The sequence below is a fragment of the Equus przewalskii genome, chromosome 8 (assembly GCF_037783145.1).
Source record: "Equus przewalskii isolate Varuska chromosome 8, EquPr2, whole genome shotgun sequence".
NCBI lineage: Eukaryota > Metazoa > Chordata > Mammalia > Perissodactyla > Equidae > Equus > Equus przewalskii.
The window spans coordinates 75,268,043-75,282,225 of record NC_091838.1 but is presented as its reverse complement, the minus strand read 5'-3'; the positions used below and the strand labels follow the sequence as shown (position 1 = coordinate 75,282,225).

Genomic DNA, 14,183 nt, shown 5'->3' with positions numbered 1-14,183 from the left:
GCTCCATAGGCTCTCAGTGAACGACTGAGCATGGACATCTCCTGAAGATAAACTTCTGAGGGCAGTGGCTGGGATGGTCATTCCTTTGCCCTCAGAGCCTAGCACTGAGCTTGGTGTCTTCACTAAAGATTGGCTGAGCAGAATGGAACTGAAACGAACGGCTGGATGGTAGACTGACCAGCTGAGCGGGGATGAACAGGAGAGGGCAGTGGCTAAAGTAGGGAGCCCAGCAGAGGCTCGTATGTCTGAGGAGAAAGGGGTGAGGCATGAAGGGAAGCAGTGGGTCCCTCCACAGCCCTGCACTAGCTCCTCTGCTGGGAATAGGCCCAAACCTGGAAGGCTGTCCCCAGAATACTGCAGACTAGCTGAACTGGGGGATGCTGTTGAACAGCCAAGACCGCGCAGAGAGAAGTCTGGAAACTAAAGCAGAGATGGGCTTTTTAAAAAATTGCCATACATCCAAGTTGGCATTTAATGTTTTCTACACTGAAATCATCTTCTTGATCCCCAAATTTTCCTCTAATTTGTAGCACTTCAGTTTGGGCAAAACTTCAGTCAAAGGGATGATAATTAACACAACTTTCATCTTGAAACCCTAGTCTTAGGGCAGAAGGACACTCTTCTCCCTTCTTCTTCTTCTTCTTAGGAACCAGCAGTTCTTGCTTATACTTGGTGAAGGCCCAGGGAATTTGGAGGAGGAAAACAAAGGTGTAGCTAGCCCTTGCGAACGTCCCCTGAAGATGAGCCGAGGTGTCTCTCTTGCCTGGAAAGGTGTTAACACCAGGTCCTGGCGCGAATCCTAGCCTCGTAGAGCACGGGAAAGGTTGCCTTGAAGGAGCTCAGAGAATGTCCTCCAGCTGTTATGGAGCAGTGTGTGTGTGTGCAGAATACTGCACCGCTGGGAGCCTCAGTCCCCTCGGGGGGCACATGAAACACACCGGCCACGAGAGGAACTCAGCGCGGGGCCTGGTGCGGACCAGATGCTCCGCTGCCTTCTGTTACTTCCAGTGCTCCTAGTTCTATTGGGACTACCAGGAGGACAACCGCAGTCCAGCGCTCCATGGACTGATTCTGCACTACTATTCTCTTTAAAGCTTCAAAAACAACTTCCCGCGTAGACAAGTGGAATAGTTCTTCATAAATCATGGCTGAGTGCAAGATGCCAAATTTTCATGGAAAGCAAGTAGCCAGGTCTCTCTGCGGTGCAGGGACCGGAGCAGGAGGCAAGGCTTCACATCCACGCGCTGCCTCCCTCCCCGCCGTGGGCATCTGCAGAGCCCCTCGGCCACTCCCGCTTCCATCTTTCCAGCTTTAAATAATATAACTTTTAAAGGGAAGTGCAAGAGAATGAAACATTTAGAAAGTGACTTTTAAGAGCCAAGGCAGTCATGCACATTTTCTCACGTGATCCCACAACCACCCATAAATATTATCCCCACTCTACAGATGGAGAAACCGAAGCCCGGAGTGGAGAAGTAATTTGTTCAAGGTCTTGGGACTGGAAGTGGCAGAGCTAGGATTATAAAGCTGCAGTGTACTACCTATGTCTGGAAACAACAGGAACGAAGCACATCCCAGACCCTTATTTCCCACTCCACTCGTGTGTGGCTGGTGGATGGTGACTCATAAACGAGGTCTTTGCAAGGGTGGCCAGGACAGCGAGAGGAAATGAGGGGAGAGTCTGGCTTCCCCCATGGAGGAGTGCCAAATGGACAGCAGTCTCCCACTATGGCTCAGAAAGACGTATTGTTATGTCCTTGTTATGTCTGCAGCCTGGAAAAGCCTCCCTGAGACAAAACAGAATCAGCCTGAGTCACCGTGCTAGGCGTTTACAACTGTACCACGTTCTGCTTTATGCAGAGCTCTTGCTTACATTGGCTCATTTAAATACCCAAAACCACCCTCTGATGTAGGAAGAACCAATATTATTTAAAAAGAATCTACACTACTTATTTAATCATTCTTTTCTATATACCCCACCTCATTCCAAAAACCATTTGGGGTCTACTCAGGAAAGAGTGTCAAAGAAGTTTAGTAACCTGCTAGCACCAGTTGAAAGAGGTTAAGAACCCAGATTTCCTGACTCCAACATGCTGTGGTTTCCCATGATGCCATGCTGCCTTGATTGATGGCAGAGGCTGTGTGACATTCACGGGCATCCTGTCCCCCACATCTTCTCTGCCATCACCTACCCCTCCACTAGGTTTTTTCATAGTCCCACTGTATCAATTCCCAGAGTCCCCTATTCACCCAAGATGAGGGAATGATGGGGGAGTTTTATTGGCTTTTTATACTTTTCAGAATATTCTTTCTCCAATGAATGTATATTAAATTTGTAATTAGAAAAACCTTAAATTAGACTTAAAAGATCAATTCTTTTGATCAGTTTCTTCAAAAAAAGAAAACTAAAATTACACATAATCCTTCTAGTCAAGGAGCATCACTGTCAAATACTATAGGCCCCCTGGTATGTTTCTTCCATTTGTGTGTGTGTGTGTGTGTGTATGTGCATGTATGTGTATATTTAAATACCGTCATACGCTGCATGACGACATGTTGGTCAACGACGGACTGCATATACGACACTGGTCCCATAAGATTAGTACCATATAGCCTAGGTGTGTAGCAGGCTATACCATCTAGGTTTGTGTAAGTACACTCTATCATGTTCGCACAATGATGAAATCACCTAACGACGCATTTCTCAGAATGTATCCCTGTCATTAAGCGACACATGACTGTATTTATACGTAGGAAATAAGTAAGATCATACCACTTTGGGACCTGTTTTTTCACCTCACAGTCCATTGTGAATATCATTCTGTGTCGTTACCCATTCATTTACAAGCTGTTTCCGAAGCCAGCATGCAGTGGGGTCTTTAGGCTGTTAGGGAGGGAGTCACAGAGAGGTTAGGAGCCCCTGCAGGCTATGAAGCGTGACACACTGGGATGCAAATCCCAGCTCTCATGGGTAGCTGGTGGACTTGGGCTCTTCATCGGTAGGAAGGAGTAGAATGACATCGATAGGTTCCCCACAGGATTGTTGTGGTGAAAAAGTGAGATGATTTTCATATAACAGTAGGGTGCCTTGCAAATTGTGAGTATTCAGCAAGTGATAACTTTTATTGTTTCTAGTTTTCTGATGTTTCAGACAACACTGCAATGTACATCTTTACAGTGAAGTCTACTCACGGATCTATGATGATTTCCTTATACAAAGCATATACAGGGTTAAAGGTCTACATTTCTTTTTCTGAGACAATAAGAACGTATTGAATGAGCTGTTTACACAACATTTTAATGGTTTCCCATTAAATAGGTACCATATGAAAATCTTTATTAAAGGAAAATATTTTTGTATTCCGCATGTATGATGAACATTTAGATAGTATTTTAAGCTATGTTTCTTGGCCTTTACAGCTAACTTTTTAAAAACTGTTCTAAGGGGATATAACTCACATATAGCTCACTCATTTAAGGCACATAATTCAATGGTTTTTAGTTATATTCACAGAGTTGTGCAAACGTCACCAGAATCTAATTTTAGAACATTTTCATCATCCCACAAAAAACCCTGTCCCCATTAGCAGTCATTCTCCATTCGCCGCCCTCGCTCCCAGGCCCAGACAACCACTAATCTACTTTCTCTATATATAGATCTGCCTATTATGAACATTTCACGGAAATAGAATCTACCATATGTGGCCAATGCTTCTGACTCACTTCACTTCACCCACGTTACGGCAGGCATCAGTACTTCATTCCTCTCATTGCTGAATAATATTCTATTGTATAGACACACCATATTTTGTTTATCTATTCATCAGCTGATGGACGGTGGGTTGTTTCCACTGTTTGGCGGTTATAAATAATGTTGCTATGAACATTCACGCTCAATGTTTTGTGTGGATGACATTTTCATTTCTCTTGGTTGTACACCTAGGGATGGAATTGCTGGATCTTATGGTAACTCTATGTTTAACCTTTTGAGAAACTGCCAAATGTTTTCTAAAGCAGCTGTGGCTTTTTTTTTTCTGTGAGGAAGATTGTCACTGAGCTAACATCTGTGCCAACCTTCCTCTATTTTATGTGGGATGCCACCACAGTGAGGCTTGATGAGCAGCACTAGGTCTGCGCCCAGGATCTGAACCTGTGAACCCTGGGCCCCCAAATCAGAGCACGTGAGCTTAACCACTGTGCCACCAGGCCAGCCCCAGCAGCTGCACCATTTTATATTCTCATAAGCAATATATGAATGTTCCAGTTTCTCCACATCCTCACCAACTCTTACCATCTGTATTATTTATTATTGTTGTTGTTATTATAGCAATCCTAGTGGGGGTGAAGTGGTATCACATTGGTTTTGATTTGCATTTACCTAATGTCTAATGATGTTGAGCAATTTTTCATGTGCTTATGGACCACTTGTATATCTTCCTTGGAGAAATACCTGTTCAGATCCTTTGTCTACTTTTAAATTGAGTTATTTGTCTTTTGGTTATTGAGTTATAAGTGTTCTTTATGTATTCTGGATACAAGCCCCTTATCAGATATATGATTTGCAGCCATTTTCTCCCATTCTTTGGGCTTTTTTGCTTTCTTGATAATATCTTTTGCAGCACAAAAGTTTTTAATTTTGATGAAATCCAATGTATCTATTTTTTCTTGTCTGCTTGTGCTTTTGGAGTCATATCTAAGAAACCATCGCTTAACCCAAGGGCCAGGAGTCCCACCTTGCATTCTAAATATACATTTCTTTAAAACCTTTCTTTACGATGTGCTGCCAAACTGCCCTACAGGAAGCTTGTACCCTGGTGTATTTTTATTTGCGAACATAAATCAGCCACCCACTGTGTCTACACGTGGAGGAAAGAGAAGGAAGTGCCAGCAGGTAGTGGGTGCCTGGGGTACTCTAAGCACTTTGTTCTCAAATGTGTGCCCATTAAACCTCTGAACCAGGGAGCCAGGACTGTGCCCCTTTTATTAAAGAGGGACAGAGGCTCAGAGAGCATAAATGACCTGCCCCAAGTCACCCCCTGCTTGGGAGTTGGACCCAGGCCATGGGTCCCCAAAGCTGCTGCACCACCCAGCCTCCATATGCCAAAGAGAGCAGGAACAGAGGTGACTATGTGCACGCAACCTCCTTCTCTGGACATTTTGGCAGACATTTCTCCCCACCTAACTGCTCCCGTCCCTGTGCAGGCGCCATCAGGAGGCCTTGCCGGGGCAGTCATCCCAGGGGAGCCCTCCGAAGGGGGGACCTCCCAGGAACTTCTTCGCTCGGAAAATGGCGAGGAGCTGGGCCTTGGCTTGGCTCCTAAAGAACAGAGCTTGCTCTCCTCTCATCTTTTCCCTCCAGGTTCTTGCAGACTTGACAAAATCCCGTTTCCCATCTGTCGCAAACATTACATCCCATTGCCTCAGTCACCTTCTGGCTGTCAGAAACCATTTACATGCTTGGCACTTGAAAGAACTGATTTTCCAGGCAAAGGTATCCCCCTTTTGAAAGGGACAGCTTGAGTGATGGCCGAGGCAGTGGCTGCCCCCTTATTTCACAGGCTCCCGAGTCCCTCCATCCTCAAGTATCGATTCATGCATACACACTGGGCGTATGTTGCCTTTCAAAAACAATGGCATAATTACAACTTGTAAAATTGCCTAGACGTTCCTTTCCAGTCATTTATACCTGTGGCTTTGTTTCAAGGACGAGCTGGCCAGAATCATGACTAGCGCAGCTGAACGGTAGAGAGAGAAGCTAGGTCTTGGTTTTTGAGGATGACACCCTGGGGCTGAACTGTGGCTTTGTCACCTTCTGATTCGTTGGCTTTGAACAAATTAGTTACCTCTTTAAGTCTCAGTTCCCTCAGCTGTAACGCGCCTGCCTCACCGACTTGTTGCAGGGGGCACATGAAATACACTGTGTGAGGAACTCAGCGCGGGGCCTGGTGTGGACCAGATGCTCTGCTCGCTGCCTCCTGTGACTTCTAGTACTCCTGATTCCGTTGGGGCTACCAGGAGGACAACTGTGTGCCCGCGCGTCATGGACTCATTCTACATTGTCGTTCTCTTAAAAACTTTGAAAACCATTTCCGGTAAAGAACAGTGGGAAGAACTTGGATTTAGAAATCAGAAAGATTTGCATTTCCAATCTCTGCTCTTTCCCTTAGTGGCCTTGCCATTTTGAACAAATCAATTCACTTCACCAAATCCATTTTGGTAACGTGGGATTTTAGTCTGACCTCGTAGGTTTGCTGTGTGGATTGGGGAAGTTAATATACAGATAAGGTAGTGGGTGGCAGTGCTGGGGGTTCGCCAGCCCTTGCCCAGAGCTGCATCCTGGTGTCTAATTTCAAGATGGATAGATGGAGGCGGAGACAAGTGCTGGGCCGCTGTGTTCCCTGAAAGTTTTGACTCCTGCCGTCAGCCATGCTGTAGGAAGAGCTACCCCAAGACACATGAGCGTCTAGAAGACCGTAGAACCTAGCAAAGATTTCTAGAAGTGAGAAAGCCATGCTCTGATTATTCTTTTCCTCCCAGTCTCCTCCGGACCACCTCCCTCTCTCCATTTCCCCTCTCTCCCTCCCTCCCTCCCTCAGTAAATGCAGTGCACAGACCTGACCATAGGAAGGACTCGCCATGCCCGACCTAGAGAAGCACAGCCTGTGTGGAAGTTCTGGGGTTCTGATGGGTTTGGATGGCCTCAGGGTGCATAAGGGGAAGTGGCTGATTCCTGTGCCTGAGGGGGATCAGGTGGCCTCTCAGAGAAAGTCCCACAAGGAGGTGTGACCTGGGTTGCGTGGACATGAGCAGTGGTGACTCTGCTGAGACTGGGAGCAGAGCCGAGAGGAGGGACACTGCCTGGCACTGGTTTGATGTCCCTGGAGCGGTCATCTGAGGAGGCTGGACCGGGAGGCAGGGCACTGGCCCAGAAGGCCCTTCCCGTGTGCCATGTTAAAAGGGAAGAGTGAGGGAGCCGCCCTGGAAGTTCAGTTAAAGGTCCTGGAGTCAGGTCCCAGGCTTGGAATCTGTGTGTAGGGAGGAGAGGCTGGAGGGAGGGGCCTGCACCAGAAGTGGATCGTCCAGGGTTCCCACCCAGCGTCCAGGCCAGAGAGACCATGGCGCACACGCTCTTTGGGGTTCCCGTCTGCACGACCAGCTGAACTGAAATCCCGGCCCTGGCCTGTCCTGGTGTCTCTGTCTTCGGGCCCGAGCCTCACACCCTGACCCCTCCACCCTCGCTTGGCCATGTGTTCAGATCGGCTCCGCATTTTCCACTGTGGTGCCCACTTCCTTGTCTCGTATGAGCTCCAGCTGGGTGTAAGATCCGAGCCCAGCCCCTGCCCTGTGACAAGGACAATCCTGACAGCCCCTGGCCCATAAATCAAGCAGATCGTCTCCCCAGACTTTCCTGTGCAGACACTGCCAGGGGACTCTTGCATCTCTAGGAACTACACAGGCACACTTCTGAATCCCCGCCCCAGCTTGGCTCCTGGAATCCATTTCACATCCGTTCCAACACCATCCCCTTCAAATTTGTCAGGTGAAAACAAGTGTAAGTTATTAGACAGTGTAGAAAAAACAGACAGCGCATGGGCTTTGGGATTAGAGAAATCGTAGTGAATCCTGTGCTGACAGCTTGGTAAGCAGTGCTACTCCCTGTGTCTCTGTCTCCCTGTCTGTAAAAGGGGTATATAACAATGACTCAAGGTGTGGCATCCAGAGCACGGGCCATGGCTCCATCAGCCCAGCTTCAAGTTCAGCTTCCCCTCTAGCCAGCTGTGTGTCCTTTGGAAAACTATTTAAATTCCCTGTGTCTCAGTTTCCTCAAATACAAAATGAGGATGAGAAGAATATTGACCTCATTCGCTTGTTGAGATGAATTGATAAGACAACATGTAAAGCGCCAACGTGTGTTATATGTCAAATAAGTAGTAGCAGTCATTAAAGTCATAATGGATATTGCAAAGAGTACTTGGGAAAATTCAACGAACTAACATATTTGAAAAATACTTTATAACCTGTAAAGCACTATACGGATGTCAGTTATTGTTATTTATAATCCTATTGCTGCTCAAACTAAAAAAAATAATAATGAAATGTTCTCCAGTCTAAAAGAGGCTTTGGGGGTTGAAATTTTGTCGTGGCCAAAGCTATTTTAAGCAACTGAGCGTGTCTCTCGTCTGCTGGCCCTCCTTGGCCGCCCCATGCTGCTGAGTGTAATTAGTTGTGGCTCAGTGGGTAATGAAGCAGACGCCGGGCGACAATTTCACACCCATCCAGTTGCTTACACATGGTTGACACCATTTTAAATGACATCAAGGCCAGTTCTGAGTTTGCTCTTCTTTGGATAACAACAACAGAATCTTGTCGTGAGTGCAAGAGCCTCTCCCACAGAAGCGTCATAGAATGAGAGAGCTCGAGGGGACTTGAGTAAAAGCTGTAATGATTCTGTCATAGATCTTAACTTCATTTTGCACTGTTTCCACTGTCCCAGGACACAGCTTGCTCTGCTGCTTTGAGCTGGTCTACTATCAGGATAATTCCATGCGCATCTTTGAGCACCTCCCATATGTCAGATGCTGCAGGGAATCGAAGATGCTTAAGGCCATAAGGAAGTTACGAATGGACAGGGAGGGGACTTTCTTTCTTTCCTTTTTTGTTTTACATCCTTCCTCTTTCCCTCCCTCCCATTCTCCCTCCCTTCTGCCCTTCCTTCCTCCTAATAAACACGTCATGGGTGCTCTGGCCGAGTGAGATGCCAGGGTTAGGTGTCAATCATTGACAAAACAGGTGGGCTCCCGGCCTTCATGGAACTCACAGTGCTGGGGAAGTCAGACCAACATAGAGATGGGGAAGAGACATGTTAGGAGAGACCCTTGAAAAAATTCCCTTCCTGGGGCCTGATACCAGCCAACAGCACCACGCACTGACTCTTCCTTCTCATGGGAAGACGGACTCTTGTCTTTGTTCCAAGTGGACCTCACAAGGATCTCTGTGCCCTGCCCAGAAGAGAGACGATATAATTGCACCATCAGAAGATAAAATACAGTATTTCAAATTCCTTTGTTTAGAAATGATGCCTGTCTCCTTCTTCATGTTTCTGTTAAGAGTCTTGGTCTCCCAAATGGGGTGCACAAGACAATCAATTTGGAGTGCAGGAAGAAAATTCTGGAATATTTACTTATAAATATCATTGAAGTAGTCTTATCCTTTTAAAGTATGTTTTAATGTATAATGTATATATTAGTAGAGTCATCTGTGTACATAATTAGTGAGTAAATATGCATATATGCGGAATGCTTACTCAAAACTTTTCTACTGTCTGGGTGTGTAATCAAAAAGTTTGGAGATTATGACACCAGACAACAGGAAGAGAGGCCCCCTTGTCAGTGGGCTGAGGAAAAGAGAATTGAGCTAGGATGTCACCAGCCACCCACAGTGTCTGCTCTGCTGATAGAAATAAAAGTGACCAGAGAACTTCTTGCCTCTGGGACAGTTACAGATCATTCTGACACAGTCATTCTTGGCTGCAGACAGATGCCACCACCTTTGCCATCCTTCCTCCCCACCAATGCCACTGGCATGAGCCAGTCTGGGGCACAGGTCATTTAGACAGTTGAAGAACCACTCCTTTGGGTAGAGGACAAGAGCGGGGTGTGACATGGCTTAGCCCCGCCCTTTGCAGAAGATAATGGAAGCATGAGCCCTTGACCAGACTCTGTCTCAGTAAGATGAAAGGACTGAAACCCTGGGTAACCTCAACAGGAGACTCAGCCCTGATTCTGGCAGATCCTAAAATGGGGAAAGCCATTCTAGGTCAGTGGGACAGCAAGAGTCAATTCAGAGGCAAAACCCAGCAGAGCCTGCCCAGGCCACAGGAGACAGCGGAAGGGAACCGGGAAGGCGGGTTGGGACAGCGAGGACCAGGTGAGAGTCCATGCAAAGGCCAAGGACACTGGGGGGCCGTGGAAGGCTGGGGCAGAAAAAGACGAGACAGCGCAGATCCAAGGCGGGTCACTTCATCAGCCTGTCCCAGGGGCATCTGAGAGGGGCAAGGAGATCACAGGAGGCAGGATGACCTGAGTGGCAGATCTTGAAGTCACCTCCAACTCCAGACAAGATGCAACTGAAGTCACCATCATGACAAAAATGAGAAGGCACAAAGCGAACATCCCAGCCAGCACTGCCAACGTCTAGCATTGGTGGGCCCCTCTCACGTCCAAAGTTGAGCTGAACATCACCCCCTGTCAAGCCTCGGGTCCACCACAACTGCCAGCCATTTCCTCTGGTTTCCTCATCACCGGAACCCCCACCGCAATGCCCTGTCATCGTGGGTCATTCCTGGCCCCTGTTCGACTCTCACTGAGCTCCTGGATGGCAGGGCATGTGTCACGGTCACCTTTGTCCCCCTACAGCTTAGCCTCATGGCTGACCTGAGGCTAATATTCACTTAATATAATATTAATTTAAATAAATGAATGCCTGAGTCAGATCTAGGAAACAAAAGACTTTGGCTGTGAGTGACCTGCGGACGTTATGAAGGAAAGCAGAGTTGCAAAGTTGCACAGACTGAAATTAGGCCACGCTCAGAGAACTTCCCAAATTCTGGGAAACCTCCGACCTCTTTGTCAACCCCCACAAGGCTGAGAAGAGGGACGGTCTCCAGGAGGTGGATGTTGGGGGGTTAGTTAGAGGAAGAACAGAAGAGAACAGCTCTCATGAACCAAAAGGGTTGTGCAACTCATCACATTAGAGAAGTACAGTGGGAACAAAGCTCGTACTTTTCTTTTTCCGGAGAACAGCGTCCGTGCCAGGAGGCCTCCCAAAGAAACACAGCGATTCTGATGACATACACATTTAGGTCCCACTCCAGCTGGAGAATTCAGTTCATCCAGATGGGCCACTTATCCCACTTTGGAGATGGTTCCAGAAATATGAACGACACCCATCGCTAGAGAAAAAATAGGGGCTGATCTCTCCCAGAAGATTTTTGTGATTTGCTTATTGTCTTCCCAGAGGTGAAAAGTCAAATTTCACGATGTGTGTGCTTTGGTTCACAAGGCAGATGCACAGCCTCCGTTCATTCATTCATTCAGTGGATAATTACGGACCAGCTCTTTCGGGTGGGCTCAGAGCTGGGCTCAATATTCCTGTGTTGGACACGCCCCTGCCTTCTAAAGCTTAGGCTCCACTGTGAAAGGAATGGGAGGCACTCGTATTCAGAGGACCCCCACTACGCGCCTTGCACTGGGCTGGGCAACCTGTACACATTCTTCTAGGGACCCTCATGACCTGAGAAGGAAGGAGGATCAGTAACACCATTTAGGCCCGCAGAGACTCAGAAACCTATGCCAGGTCACACAGCCCCCAAATATCCTCTTGTTCTTGACTCCAGTACATATGCGCCCTATTCCTGTGGGACACGTAAAACTCCAAGGGGTGTTGCGAGGAGGGAGCAATGACTTCTGGTTGAGGGGGGTCTGGGGATACACGTGGACAAAGTGAGCTCTGGGTGGGAGGACATCCTACACAGTATGGGAAGGACAGGGGCAAAGCAAATGGTGAAGAGGTGGGGGGCCTGTCTGAAGTGCAGACGGGCACAAAGAGTCCCTGTGGTGAATGGGGTGTGGGGGCCTTGAGGCGGGACCTTGTTATGAGGAAAGGTTAGAAAACAAGCTGTGATGAGCATTGAATGCCAGGAAAGGGAGGAAGTTGGTCCTGTGGGAGACAGGAGACTTGGGCAGGTCCTTGAGGAAGATGGTAGCAGGGCCTAAGCCTTATTTGGGGGACAGGGCTGGAATGGGGTGAGGGAGGCACTGGGACCTGGGAAGACCCCAAGGAGGCCAGCATAATGGTGATGGTGAGCTCACCTCCAGAGGCCATTGAGCAAGGCTGGGTGGTGTCACTCAGCAGCTGGGTGACCGAGAGCAAGGAAATTAACCCTAGGAGCTCAGGTTTCTCCAGGTGAAGTGTAGACATACAGAGTAATTGGGAAGAGTAAACAGGTACCGTAAGCAAGAACCAAGCTTCTTTCCTGACATTGCCCAAATCTTAGCTCCCTCTTCCCTACTTTCTGCTCCTTGAATGCTGCAAGCGTTTCCAGCCCCAAACCTCTGCACTGGCCATTTGCTTTACCAGGTCACTCTCCCTTCTGATCTTCACACTGGTATCTGGGCTCGTCTAAAACTCTCTTCCAAGGTAGGAGTTCCCCTTCCTGTCCCCATGCTCTCAGCCACCTTCGGTGCCATTACATGTCCATTTCTCTAACTCAGCACCAGAGCAGCACCCAACACATAGCAGAAGCTCGACAAACACGTGTGGAATAAACGATTGATGAATGAGTGAATCAGCACTTATCCAGCCATAGAACGGGCATCAACTTGGTTCTCGGAGAACTTCTAGCTTGCACGGGATCTTGAAGGTCATGCAGTTTAAGCCCTTTGGATGCAAAAAGCCCATCGATAGTTCTGTGGCACCGAGGAGAATGCCTTGCATTCAGTACATGCTCACTGAACTTCCCTGCTGAGGAGACAAACTTAATTCTCCCCATTCATAGGGAGTTTACTAGTTCTTGAGGTCCTCTTTTTCATCTTCTAAGCTTTCCACTATTTATGTAAAAAGAGCGGACAATACTTTTGAGTAGACCTGGGAATCTGTTAACACTGGACCGAGCTGTAAACCGTGGGGCTTAATCACCGCACACCTGCTGCTTGGCGCTTGGTCAACTTTACCTCCTAGAACCTGGAGAAACAGGCTTCACGTTGCTTGGGTAGGAGGCCTGCCAACCCCTGAACCTGGGAAGGTGACACGTGGCTCCTGACAACATTAAGTGTGTAGTTAGTAGTTTATATGGAGGAACATTTCATTTCAATAAGGTGTTGACCGCATCTTGTACTTAGCAATCTTGGACCCATGGGGCATCTTGCTAATCTGCCTGTGGCCATTAGCCTGGGCCCTAATAGCTAATGAATTCACAAAGCCATTGGGAAGTCAGAGCTTTCTGCACAGAGGGCCCTGGGTGTCTCCGTGAGCCCTGAAGCATGGCCTCCCCACATGTTGTCACCGGGCCAGGGCTGACTCCAGCCTTGTACTGGAGGTCCTGCTGGAGGCGTCCCTTGCCAAGAGTGGGCTCCGACCACCATACCATCCCTCTGCTCGGGCCACAGCTCAGGCTTCCATGCAGCACAGCTGTCAGTGTTAGGAACATTTTCTCAAACTTGCTCTGTTTTCTTGCGGCTACCCCAGGGGTGAAAGGGAAGTAGTGAAACCCCAAGGCCGGGGGAAGTCAGCTGCAGCCCCCTGGGCCACCGGGTACCCACTGTCAACCGGCAGAGTGGAGGCGGCAACCCTGACCCCCCGGGTGCCAAACTCCCAGCTTCTCCCTCTGCAGCAGCTTCTCCTGTTAGTGGACTGTGCCCTGCAGTGGAGAACCACTCTACGCCTGCCTTTCTGCTGTCCATCTCTACCATCAGACTCGGAGTTCTTGGGCCCACTGTGTCTTCCCCAACCCTCCACAGTCTGTGTGAAGCCAGTAGGCCCTTCTGCATGAGCCTCCCATGCCTTGGCGTGTCCCAAGGCTGGCTCCTTTCCTCCTGGGCGGTCTCAGCTAAAGGGACCTCCATTGACGGTGCATCCCCCTTACCACTGACCCCTGTGGGAAGCAGCACCTGCGGAACCCCCATCACACTGACCATGCCATTCCTCCACCATCCCGAGAGAAGTCCTTATCACACGGTTCCCCCAGAGCAGGTACGCCCAATGAGGGTAGGGTTTTGCTGGTATCCGTGCGTGGTGAATTCCACTGCCCGGAACAGGCTCAGTAAAGTTGTATTGACGAAATGATTGAATGAAGGGATGAATTGAGTCTAACTCATAGCAGATTCTCAATAAATGCTTTTTGAAAAGTTGCCACAAAGCTCCCGCTTTCTGACCATGGGTCCAAACCTCTTTTACTTCGCTGTGCGATTTGGGGGGAAAAACTCCACTTCTGTATATTTCTGCCCATCTGGGCAAAGCGCCCACTCAGTCTTTGCAACATTTCCTCTGTCCCTTCCCAGGGTGCCCCGCGCGGAGCAGAGCGGGTCATTTCACAAGTTGTCTGAGGAAGCATCTCTCTAGTACAGAGTTCCTTCTAAATTTAGAAGCAGCTCTGGTGTTTTTAATTCATCTTCAATAACGACACT

General features: G+C 48.3%; 2 protein-coding genes across 2 annotated transcripts in view; one reads left to right on the top strand and one right to left on the bottom strand.

Moving 5' to 3' along the window:
- TG (thyroglobulin) overlaps window positions 1-14,183 on the bottom strand; it is a 243,372-nt gene that overhangs the window by 45,892 nt on the left and 183,297 nt on the right. The gene's annotated exons all lie outside the window — the stretch shown is intronic.
- The window catches only part of SLA (Src like adaptor), a 64,161-nt gene that overhangs the window by 14,597 nt on the left and 35,381 nt on the right, over window positions 1-14,183 (top strand). The gene's annotated exons all lie outside the window — the stretch shown is intronic.